Source organism: Ceratotherium simum, chromosome X (genome assembly GCF_057802395.1).
Source record: "Ceratotherium simum simum isolate JZ-2026a chromosome X, ASM5780239v1, whole genome shotgun sequence".
Lineage (NCBI taxonomy): Eukaryota > Metazoa > Chordata > Mammalia > Perissodactyla > Rhinocerotidae > Ceratotherium > Ceratotherium simum.
Genome location: NC_141940.1, coordinates 6,857,653 through 6,870,503, shown reverse-complemented (window position 1 = coordinate 6,870,503; position 12,851 = coordinate 6,857,653).

Below are 12,851 nucleotides of genomic sequence, written 5' to 3'. Positions count from 1 at the left end.
CCATTTTAGGGATGTTTTTCTATTTATTTTTCTGCTTCAATGATTCAGCTTTCTGTGGGGTCAAGTCTATTTACTCCTTCTGATTCATTCTTTCATCTCAACTGTTGCAATTTTTGGTTTGGTTGCATCACAGGAACCTAGTATGGAAGATTGTATAAATTTCTAAATGAATATGGAATATGCTTGTTTCTTTATTTTTACTTTGGTTACAGAGAAGGATTGTAACCATTATTTTCGGATTATTTCATAGCTGTATTAATGGTGATTTGGGAGAGGGATTTTCAGGTGACCTTACTCATCTCTCTGTCTTCCTGGAAGACAGATGTATGCATTTAAACACAATATAAATGGTGAATTCTTGGAATTTAGTCAGTATATTTTAAAAACACCAGCATGTATTTGTTACATTAGCCGTAATCTGGATAGAGCTCCCATGTTCTGTAACTATGTTGCTAGTTCTTCTCTGTAAGCTATAGTACTTCATGTTGATTATTGTCTTTGGATAGAAAATCCATAGCTATAACTCATTTTTCCTCTCCATGTTATTGTTTTTTTCTTGTCCTCTCCCTGTCTCTTTCCCACGTTTCTTAGTGAATTTAGCACCATATGTAGTTCTGCTAATAGTCCAATTAAAACACTACATGCAATTTTGATCATTTATTTAACTTTTTTCCAAAATGAAAATAACTTAATTGTTTTTCTGATTACAGAAGTAATTCATACTTATCCTATAAATACTAAAACAATATAGAAGCAGGTTTCATGTTCTAAAAAGAAGTTCATAAAAGGAATAAATGATATGATATAGATGATGATGATGATTTGACTTCTAGGGAGATATTGATGGAACTAAGTTATGTTGCCTAGGAAAGAAGTAGTTACGCACGTAGATGCTGTTTTTATTCATTTTATGAAATTCTTAAGATAATGGTTATGCTCCTAGAATAAATAGGAAAATCTTTTGGCTGATAACTCTCAGAAACTGCTAAATACTTAGAAAACACAATTATGTAAAGCTCAAGAAGTATGTAGTTAACTATCCATTTAAAACTCAGATGCTTACATGTTTCTAACTGGCTGGGATGCCTGCATGTTTATGACAGAGGGAGCATTTAATGGGGTTGGACAGGCTGGATTTCTAGACTCCAAAATACACATGATGAATTGCAAATTCCTCCACTTTATCCCTATGGGTTATGGTTTCCTCCTTAAAAGCTGTATTTGAATGATATATAGTGGCTGGTCATAGCATCCGGCTCCAACCTTGGAACCCCCTTTGGGACTTTGTAAAGCTTATGGTTTTTCTTCATATTCCTTTATTTTAAAAGAATAGCTTTCATGTTTTTCTCTAAAGGACTATTATTTGGAGCAGCAATTAGTCGGGAAATTAATAAATCCTTTCAGATATAAATGTATATGTATGCAGGTAAGGATGTGAATGTAAATGTGAAATGCATATATAAATATTGCATATTTTTAAGAAAAATGGAAACTTACCTTTGATTAGTTAAGTGATAGCACCAAGTGGCTGATGAAGCCATTTTGATTTTATTTTTATTTTTAATGTAAATGCATACCTTTAGTTACCTGATTGATTGTCCATCATTTCCAAAGAGCATGAAATTCACCAAGGGAAAGTTGTTTCTATACTCATTTATTGGGAACCTATTATGTGCCAGGCACTGTATTAACTTCTGGGTAAACAAAGACAGAAAGGGGGAGAAGAGACTTTGCTTTCTGTGAGCTAATAATACTGTGGTGGAACCTATAGATAATTACAACACAATGTGGTAAGTATAAGGACAAAGATGATCCCATGGTGCCAGTGGAGCACATAGTAGGGCATCTCACTCAGAATGATAGACTAGAATGTAAAATGCATTCTTATCAACAACAACCATTGGCAGAGTTTTTATCATAAGGAGGATTCCATGCTGAGTTCTGAGTATCTGAGGGGTATATGACCTCAAGTTGCTTAAGATCAAGTTGGTGAGAAGGAGTATTTACATGTTTAGGGATTAATGAATAGAACTAGTATGTGAGACAATTGTAGGGTAATAGTAGGAAATAAAGTTGAAGAGGCAGTTTAGGGCCACATTGTGCAGAGCCCTGAATGTTACACTAAGACTTCTTATACTTTATTCAATGTATTAGCTGGGGGGGGGCATTGAAGGTTTTGGAGAAGGGATGAATGTGAATGTCTAGCTTCCCTGCTATAATACAAGCTTAAAGAATCAATGGACTGTGCCTCCCTTGCTTGTCACTGTCAGCTCAGAGCCAAGCACAGTACTTAGCACATAGTATGTACTCAATAAATATTTGTTGACCAACTGCCTATACGAAATGATATCTTAGGAAGACGACTCTGGCTGTTGTTATAGCATGTATTGAGCGACAAACTAGAGCCAGGAAAACCAGTCTGGCTGCCCTTGAGTAAATTAATGAAGACCTAGACTTTAGTGGGATCGTTGGAAATAGAATGAGGAAATGATTGGAAAGAAGGAAGGATAGTCCTTTATGACTGGAGAGGTTAATGGGCAAGGAAAATGGAGGAAACAAAGTTTATTCTAATGTTTTAAGAGGGTAACGGGAAAGAGTTGTTGGCAGAAATGGGGAGCCTAGCGAGAAAGATAATTTTGGGAGAAAGGTTATGAGCATGGGCTTTAAAAATGCGAAGACATAGTGTTGGACACAAGTCCAGAAGTTTTCAACTAACCTCCAATAAACTAGTCATGGAGATTACAAGTAACTGGTTTTGTCAGTTCTTACATCACATACTGGTTGTGTCTAAGCTGTCAGTTACAGGAGTGGCCTGTTGCCCAGGCCATAGCATTTTCCTGACACATGGCAGTAGGCAGAAGGACTGCTGTGCCTTCCAAGATTGAAGCTTTTTAAATGTGGAGCAAACTAATCAATCAGATGAATGTGCAAATGACTCCCACAGCAACTCAATAATAATAAAATAATAATAATAATAATGATCACACAGGATATTTTAAATACCTAACCATTGAAATACTATCTTTTGAAATTCAGTACTGCAATTTCAAGGTCCAGTTCCATTAACTAGCATAATGAGAAAAAAAAAATGCTATATATGCCCTTATAGAGAACAAGCAGTTGAATAGTGTTTAAAAAAAATAGTAATAAAAGGACAATAGCAATTTGCTAAGGCAATATGTCATAACTTTGATTATGCAAAAATTGAAGTGGAGTGTAGTGAATTTGAGGTCAACTTTTCAAACAAGTCATCAGGGAGAAAATAAGAAAAGTGCCAAAGAGCTAAATATGCATGAAGCTGCTATTGAAGTTTAATGGAAAAATGGGGCTCTTGTCAGCTAGCTGAGTACTTAATAATGTTAACACCACTACAAACAAGTTGTGGTTTATTGCTTCAATTTCCTACGTACTGGCAAGAGAATTAACAAGACTGATGCATTAAGATCTTAGATTTCAGTCAAATTAGGTGACTAAGAGGGTGATGAAAAAACACTTGTTCTCGAAGGGAACACAACTCTATCAGGAACTTGTTTCAATCTGGATGAGCTGCTGATTTAACGGTTACACTGAAAAGGAAACCCCTTAATCAATCCTTTTTGTACAAGAGCTATTATGTATTAGGTGATATAAAGGAATAATATGCAGAGGTAGGAGACACAGGTACATCTTTAAATATTTGTGTATGAATTCAGGGAGATGAATAAAATAACAGAGCCTTTGTGAATATCCTTATTCGTTTAGAATGTAAGATACTAGCAAAGTAGACTTTTCTGAAGGTAAACTTACATTAGTTTTCCCTCAGATTTAATGGAGAATCTCCAAGTAACTGAATGACTCATCTGGAATCTCTGGGTCAAATGGAAACTTACTCCTTCAAGCTCTTTCTCAGCACCAGTATGGATGACAGTTGTTATTGTTATGTCAAGCATCTACCTTTTCTGGCTTGTAAACCAGACAGAGAAAAAAGGAATTGGCCCATTATAAAATAGAGCATGGCCGTGGCCTCTTCAGAAAAAGGGGATATGAACAAGAGGTGAGAATAGTAGACTGATTGAAGAAGGGTTATAGATGTTGCTGAGAATATACAGCTTCATCTTCTTCGGTGAAAAATATCCTTATTGTATACTTGAATCAACTAAAAATCACCAATCATAGTATATCGAGAAAAAAACAGACTGTCATTGTCCAAATATTGTTTCCCCTGTGGAATATGGGAGGCCTCTCCTAATCTGCAAGTTGATCTATTTCCCAGAAGATTTATCTGACTTGATTCTTCTATTGGAATCAAAGTTACAGATTCATTGAATCATGAATTGTTAGACCTTAAAGGCTAGTAAAAATTTTAGCAGCAGAATTCTTTGTAAAATGAGATCTTTTGTGAAAGCCCATTATATCAATGGATGAAAGCAGAGCTACTTTGGAAAAATAGGGAAGGGAGCTGGACCTGCCAGCTTTTCCTCCAACTATGCAGCAGCAACCTCAAGGCACCTTAGAGGAGCCCTAAAATAGCAGGAGTGACTAGAAAACACACCACTTTCAGAGATGATAAATCTAGGGTTCAGAGTAGTGAAATGAGTTGGTCAAGGTCATACCACCAACAAGGCTGGGGTAGCGTTTAGCACTAGAACTCAAATCTCCTAAGTCGGGCTAGAGTTAAAATTTTAACAGTCACCTGCTGGGTGGTGAAAAAGTGGCTTAGCTCTTCAGGCCTCTCAAGCTATCACTGTGCGGCAACTTTCAGAAATAATTAACACAAAGGGGAAAGTTGCGTTAATTTCTGTCCAATTAAATAGATGGTTTAGGAGTAAAAGGCAAAATAGCTTTTGTCTAGTGCTTCGTAGCTCTCAGTTCCATGGAGGAAAGGAAGAGGTTAGGCACAGTCGTTAGGAAGACTTCTTACAGAAGCCGAAGTTGCTTGGGAAATTACAGAACCATCGACTAGAATACATCAAGTACAAAAGGGAGAGGTAATAACAGAAAAGTAGTTATGCACCTAAGTCCTGAAATGTAGTATTACATCCATCCTGAGAGGTAATCACTCCTGTCATTACTAAGCTCTGCGATCGCTCAGTCTAGTATGATAGACGGCTTCGAGCTCAATCCCATCACAGGCGGATCTTGCTTCAGAACCCCGGGCTCTTATGGCTCAGCTGGGGTTCAGGCAGAGGAGAGAAATAGCCACCCTTGCAGGTTTTCACTGACCTTTAGGTATTGGTTATAGGCCTACTTAATTGAAATAAATGATTTTTTTTCATTAGTGCTTTATGGAGCCATTTAAAATTATAATCTTTCCTGTCCAAGAATTAGTTTAATGTGATCCACTATGATTACCTCTAATTGGATTTAATTTAGATTGAAATGTTTGAGCTCATATAATGGATAGGGCTCCATTGCAGTGTGTGCGTGTTTTCAAATTTCAGGAGATTGATTTTTCTTGCTATTGACTGCTGTGATTGTATGCTACTAAACCCTGGGCTAGCAAAACACCCAGGATGTTATTTTACTCCAAAGATAGTTTGTCCTTGTTGAAAGTTGTAGTTAGAGAACACAGTGTACTAAAATTCTATCTTGGGAAGGAACAAAATAGAGCCACACGATTTTCTTCTATCCCTCCTCCCACTCTCACCCCTGAGGGTACTCGGCAACTTTCATAGTAAAATGTATTTTTGTATCTATGCATCTCTCTAAAGTTCTTGAGGTTTGGTTGGCCATCCCTACTGTGGATGCTGAAGAACCCTCTTTAACAGGCAAAATTGTAAATGGCATAAGCAATTAATTGGGGAAATAAACTTGAAAAAAATAGTCCAGGAAACATCAAGGCATACACACTTGTTGTCAAGAGGGATAGGTGATCCTCATCCACTCACCAGAGAAAGGAGGAAGTCCAATTTTCATTTCCGTCTGTGATATGGAGTATATAAAAAATTCGAACCCCTCTCAACGAGTCTTTAGATACTGTTGTTTAGTCTACAGCAAAGGGTAAGTTCAATGGGAACTTATATAATTTAGTGAAGTAGCTCCTGAAAGAAACAAATGAGGGGAAGTCCAGTGAGAATCTTAATAGTAGAGAGGAACTGGTAGAACAAATAGCTTCCTGGAGGGTCAGGACACTTATTTGTTCATATAAATCCAATCTAGGATGTGAATGGGGGCTTTCCAACACTTCTATACTTGAGATGCCCCATTCTTTATTTCAATACCCTTTCATGCCAGCCCCATTCCTCTGAATAAAAGTAGTGAATGACATATATTTGTTATATTTCAGACTAAAGTGAACATAAATTATTTTTAGGGTGGGATAATAGAATTTCATAATGCTCCTTAAGATAATTGAAGGCACTCTGAGGTGTCACAAAACCAATATTGGGAAACTGAACTAACTCTTCCGTTAAATTTGGTTTAAAGAGTTGGTAACTTTCAAATTTGTAATAAGTATGTTTAGAAATCGTGAGGACAAACTTCCTTTGGGTTTTTACCAATTTCACCTTTTACCACAGCTCTTCCAACCCTGCAGCCATCTGTTTTGAGGTGGAGACTGGTAAGTCCCACAGGGAACTTCAGATTCTTATCTATTATTTTTGGTATAAGAGACATCTTTGCCTCAGAGCAGTTTTGTGGTCCAGATCTTTAAATGGTAGCGTCCATATTCGAAATCACATTTGGTGATTTTGTGTAGCCAAATGGAAAAATAAGAAACTATGTGGTATTGGTTGATTATTAGTACAGCTAGCTGAAGAAAGTGCAGCCAGTAACCCATCATCTGATTTTTGAAAAGAGTGAAAATAAGCTGTAGAAGCTGGTATTATCTTATTATTACCATCATCATCATTATTATTATTGTTGTATAATAATGTGCATAAAAATTTCTAATAAATGGTATAAAAAGTAAAAGTCTCCCCCACGCTTGCACTCCTCCAGTTCCATTTCCCAGAGAAGCCACTTTTAACTGTTTTAAAAATCCTGCAAGATATCACCATAGTGGTAAATAATATAGCGCTCTGTCTTGATTTGTCAGTTTTAGATAGCACATATTGACTGTATTTTCTATCGTTATGACAGATGAGGAATTTAGCAAACTACACTGTTTTCTACATTTCTTCTTCCTTCAACTTCATTTTGTTCGTTATATTATTTTAAAAGTTTCCTCCAGTGATTTCATTTCCAAACTTTGAACGATGTATTTCCCATTGTATTTCTTGTTTCATCAAATGTTGACACTATTTATTTGCTCCCTACCTTGTAAGCAAATGAAGCTAGCACATACACACTTACCTCTGCCTCTCCTTCTCCCCTTCTGCCTCCTGACGGTTGTCTCCTATGTCATTACTTTTATGTTGTGACAGTTCATAGCATTTACAATTTATTCCGTAATTACTGAACTGAACTGTATGACATTTTCATTTTTGTGCATCAAAATAGCCAAATATTAGCAATTTCCTATGGTTAAGTCTAATACATTTATGTTTTCTGTGCTTGTCTATAGCTTGATTTTAAAAATTGAAAACCAATAAACATTCATATATTAGATATATGTATGCTTTTCATGACAGAACAAAGTAGTGTCATTGGACCCATGATTTTAAATACCATTTAATGACCCCCAAATATAAATCCCCAGTCCCAACCTTTCCCCTGAAGTGAAGACTCATATCTAACTACTACTTGATTCCTGTGTATATTTACCTGCCATCTTAAACTTAACCTGTCCAAAACAACTCTTAATTTCCAGCCTGCAGAACCATCTCTCCATCTCCTGCCAGTAAATGGCACTACTACCCCTCATTTGCTCAGATCCCAAACTTGGGAGTTATTGCAGATTCCTACCTTACTTGTACACCCCCTACTGCAGCCATATATAGCATTTCCTATTGGCTCCTCCTCAAAAATATACCCTGAGTTGATCAATTCTCAACGCTTCTAATACTACCACCCTCATTCAAGCCACCATCATCTCTTGCATCACACTCTAGCAACAGTCCCCTAACTAGTCTCCCTGTTTCTATCCTTGTTCTCATCCCTAATGTCCATTCTACAGTCCATTCTCCAGTGAGTAGTCTGAGTGGTCTTAAAGCAGAATCAGATCATTTCTCTCTCCTGCTTAAAACCCTCCAATGGTGTCCTGTTGTATTTAAAATGAAATAAAAAACCTTTTGCATGACCTGCAAGGCTTTGCATAATTTAGACACCAACAAACCTCTTGATCATCTTTCCCATCACTAATGCCCCTCACTTGCTGTCTTCCAGCCACCTTGGCCTTCTTGCTGTTTCTGCCACATACCATGATGATTCCTGTCTTAAGTCCTTGCAATGTGCCGTTTTCTCTGCCTGCCACACTCTGTTTCCAAATCTTCCCGTGGCTGGCTGTTTTCTATCATTCAAGTCTCAGTTCAAATATCACCTCCTTCCCTGACTACTCAATCTTAAATGGTACATATTGTCCCACCACTAGTCACTCATCCGGTTTCATTTTCCTCAGAATACTTAAAACATGGGCCGGCCCCATGGCTTAGCAGTTAAGTGCGCGTGCTCTGCTGCTGGCGGCCCGGGTTCAGATCCCGAGCGCGCACGACGCACCGCTTCTCCGGCCATGCTGAGGCCGCGTCCCACATGCATCAACTAGAAGGATGTACAGCTATGACATACAACTATATACTGGGGCTTTGGGGGGAAAATAAATAAATAAATAAAATCTTTAAAAAAAAAAAAAGAATACTTAAAACATACTGAAATTTTCTTGTTTATTTTCTATAATCTTCCGCCATTTGAATGTTAGCTCCATGAGGACAGACATTTTTTTCTGTTTCTGTTCACAGTCATATATCCCTGAGCACCTAGGACACTGTCCAGCATATAATAGGTGCTCAATAAATATTTGTTAAAGAATATACTTCAGAGAGAAGGAAATGTAATCCTAGCTCGTTGAGAAACATCAAGATCAAATGGATTATCTCTTCTTACACTCTATCAATTATTCCAAGAATGCCACATTTTATTTTGCTTCATATTTGGACCATAGCTTTTGGTTTTGTGCAGATTTTTCTTAACCACAGTTTCTAATTGTGTTTCTCTCTCCCTACTTCCTTCCCTTCCTCCATCCCTCCGTTCTTCCCTCCCTTCTTTCTTCCTTCTCCCTCACCCTTTCTGTCTCTGAAAGAAAAGAAATTTGTTTTCATTTCATCAGTAAGAACCTTAAACTTATTACATACACAGTTTGTGGGATAAAATTTTTTTTCTTCTTCAAAATATTTTTCAAGCATCCCTCTAATTTCCTGTTCAGATTAATCCAATTACATTCTATCATTCTGAAATATGTGTGCCTGCCTGGTGTATTTCAGAAAGAGTGAGGAGGCTAGTTTGGGTGGAGTTAATGAAAGAGTATAAGGAGATGAGGTCATAGAAATCATGGGCATGTCATGGAGGACCTGATAGGTTAGAATAAAGACTTTAGCTTTAACTCTGAGTAAGACATGAAACCACAGTTTTCAACAAATGCTCACTTTGGCTGCTGGATTGAGAATAGATCAAACATGGGCAAGAGCAGAAGCAGGGAGACTAGTGAGGAGGCTACTGCAATAATCCGGGTAAGAGATGATGATGGCTTGGATCAGGTTGATGGCAGCAAAAGTAGTAAGGAGTGGCCAGGTTCTGGATATATTTTGAGGTAGAGCCAGCAGGAGTTTCTGGATATGGGTATAAGAGAAAGAGGAGGAGTAAAGCATGGATTCAAGGATTTTTGCCTGAGAAACTGAGAATATGGAATTATTAATATATGAGGAAAATTTCAAGAGTATATTTTCTTGGGGATGGGGGAGGTGGGATATCAGAGGCCCAGTTTTGGATATTAATTTTGAGATATCAAGTAGGCAGTGCGATATACTAGTCTCAGTTCAGGAGAGAAATCCAAGATGGAGATGTAAAGATAAGACTCAGCCTATAAATGGTACTTAAATTTATGATATTATATGATTCCACCCAGGAAGTAAGAAGAGACAGAAAAGAGAAGAGAACCAAGAACTAAATCCTGGGTCACTTCAATGTTTAGAGTTGGTGGAGATATGGAACCAGTAAATGAGTCCTGGAAGGGAAATCCACTGTGAAAGAGATCTTCTGGAAGCCAAGTGACTTTCTATTTATCCTTCATAAACTGAAATTTCCTCATGAGTAGCTGTGAGTCATTCTTTAAATCTTGTTTGGTACTCCGATGGTCCTTTTTATCTAGACTCCTGTGTTTCTTCAACTATGAATTTTTTTCCTCTGTTATATCCTACCTTCTAATGTTTCTTTCATTCTAGAACTCCTATTAGATAAATGTTGGACCTTCTGGATCTGTACTCAATATTTCTTACCTTTTTGCTCATATTTTCCATGTTGTTATCTTAAGCTGTAAAATTTTTATTATTTAGCCCATCTACTTAAAATAAAATCTGTAGTCATTTTTTTTTATTTCCAAGAACTTTCTTACTATGTTATTTATTTTTTTTCAGAGGAGCTTGTTCTTGATTTCTGTTCCCAGCATAATCTATTTCCTCTGGGGTCATTTGTTTGTTTATTCATGTTAGTCTTTCTCTTTCATGCTGTTGTTTTCCTGAAACATTTGGTTATGTATGATTGGCCATTTATACTTATGAATGAAGAACCACATTGATTAGAACAGTAGCTGGCATGAGTTTCTTTCATAGTTGTATATGTACATTTCTCTAACAGGCTACTCTCTGGGTTGGGAGTACTGAATGTAGACTCTGGGAAAGTGAGCTTGTCCTGTCAATTGGAAGGCTTCTCTTGAGGATGTCTTAGTGGAAAGTGAGCAGGCTGACTCAGGACTCTTCCATGTAAGTGCTGAAGTAAGGAGGTCTTTACTTTGAAGGAAGTGTGTTTCAGAATGTATTCTAGAAGTAGAAGACTTTAATGTATTTCATTCCTTGGTGGAGCTGCCTTTCCTTGTTTTCTTTTCCCCCTTCAAATGAGGTGTAATGTCACCCTACTCTGTACCCTCCCTCTTTACCTAGCTGCAATACCCACACTATTGGCCTTCTCTCCATACTGTTTCTACTCTGTTTAGGAAACAGTTCTTGGGACTCCAGCTAAGAATAAATATTGCAGCTACTACTTTGTATACATGGAGGAGGGGGAGAGGACAACTGGCTCTGTTACCCACTGACAGTCCTCTAATGTGACCACACTGATTGCTGTCCCACAGCCCATTTTTGCTCTTTAGTACCTGCTGATTCTGAGCGTGGAGCCTCTCAGGGGCTCTGCCAAAGACAGTATCTCCCACCTCCCTTGAGCCTTCTTCCAGTCATGCTCTGCGTAACAACATTTCGGTCAATGATGGACCGCATATACAACGGTGGTCCAATAAGATTAGTACCATATAGCCTAGGTGTGTAGTAGGCTATACCATCTAGGTTTGTGTAAATACACTCTGATGTTCGCACAATGAAAAAATTGCCTAACGATGCATTTCTCAGAACATACCTCTGTTATTAAGCAATGCATGACTATATATTTTGGGTGACACCAGGGAATTTGGCCCTAACCAATGCACAATGCTGCTTCCCAATGTATCTTTAATGTGATTTGATTGGATCCTTGCAGGACAGAGAAGTAAACACGTGTGCCCAGATAGTCATCTGGAATCAGAAGTCCTGAGACTATTTTCCAACTTTAAGTAGAGTACTTGCCTGAATTTCGTTTATTTAATAAAATATTTACTGTATTAAACAACTATAGATGATATACTCTTTTTAACATACTGTCCTTAGCCTCCATATATAGATCCTACCACATACTCACCTTTGCTTCCTTTAGCTGGTGGATGGAAGTGAAAGCCAGGGAGGAGGAGAAGACCAGTATTGGTCTGTGCTCTACATAAGGTATTTCATTGAATATCCTTAGCAGGCTTATGTGGTGGATAATACCCCACTTTAGAGATGGGGAAGCAGAGGCTCAGAGAACGTAGGAACTAGCCCAATGCCTATGCATTGTCAGCGGCAGACCTGGGACTGGAATCCAAATCTGTTTTACTTCAATCCTGTGTACTTTCCATTATATTAGGCTCCCTCCCCACCTCTTTGCAATTGTTCTCTGCCACAGAAAAGAACTCTAGCCAACTTAACTGTAATCTTCATAGGCAGTCAAAATAAAAATTAGAATTTCAGCGTGGTGTGTATGAAAAACATTGTAGTTATAGGTTTTAATCGGTGATTATCTAGGTTTCTTAGTATCTCATAATCTTTTTTCTTTGTCTATGAAACACACGTTGCTTTTCAAATTTTGTGAAATTTTTCTCGGTGGTGAGGCTGATACTGTGTGCCCCTTGTTTCTATCACAAGTTTAATTAATAACCAGTAAAATTCTGCTGAAGGGTGTGGTTGCATGAGTATTTTGAGTTGTACATGGTCTGAGTTTTCTTTTCAGGCAGTTGCTTATTTTTTCCAATTAGGAAGCTTTTATAGAATAGAAGAGTGGCTATCCTAAAAGAGGTTGACTATTCCTGTCCAGCTATAACCAGCTAAATCTTAGAGGTACTTGCTCGGTTGAGGAGCTGTGGCTTCACCAAATAAGCAAAGATCTGAATGGATCAAAAAAAGTATGTTGGAGGACTCAATAAAACAGGCTGGCTATAGCAGGATAGATCCCCAAACCAGGGCCATGGGGGGAAGGTGGCCATTCTTTCTCTTCAGTTTGTAGCCTGTTGTCCACTGACTGCTACAGATCACCCTAGTTCCACGTGCGGGGACACACAGAACTCAGGGATGCACCTACATTACAGTTACAACAGCAGCCACTCCTAGCTACTGAAAAATGTGCATTTGGGTCCTGGTGATAGTGCTTCTGGCCTTCTGTGATTT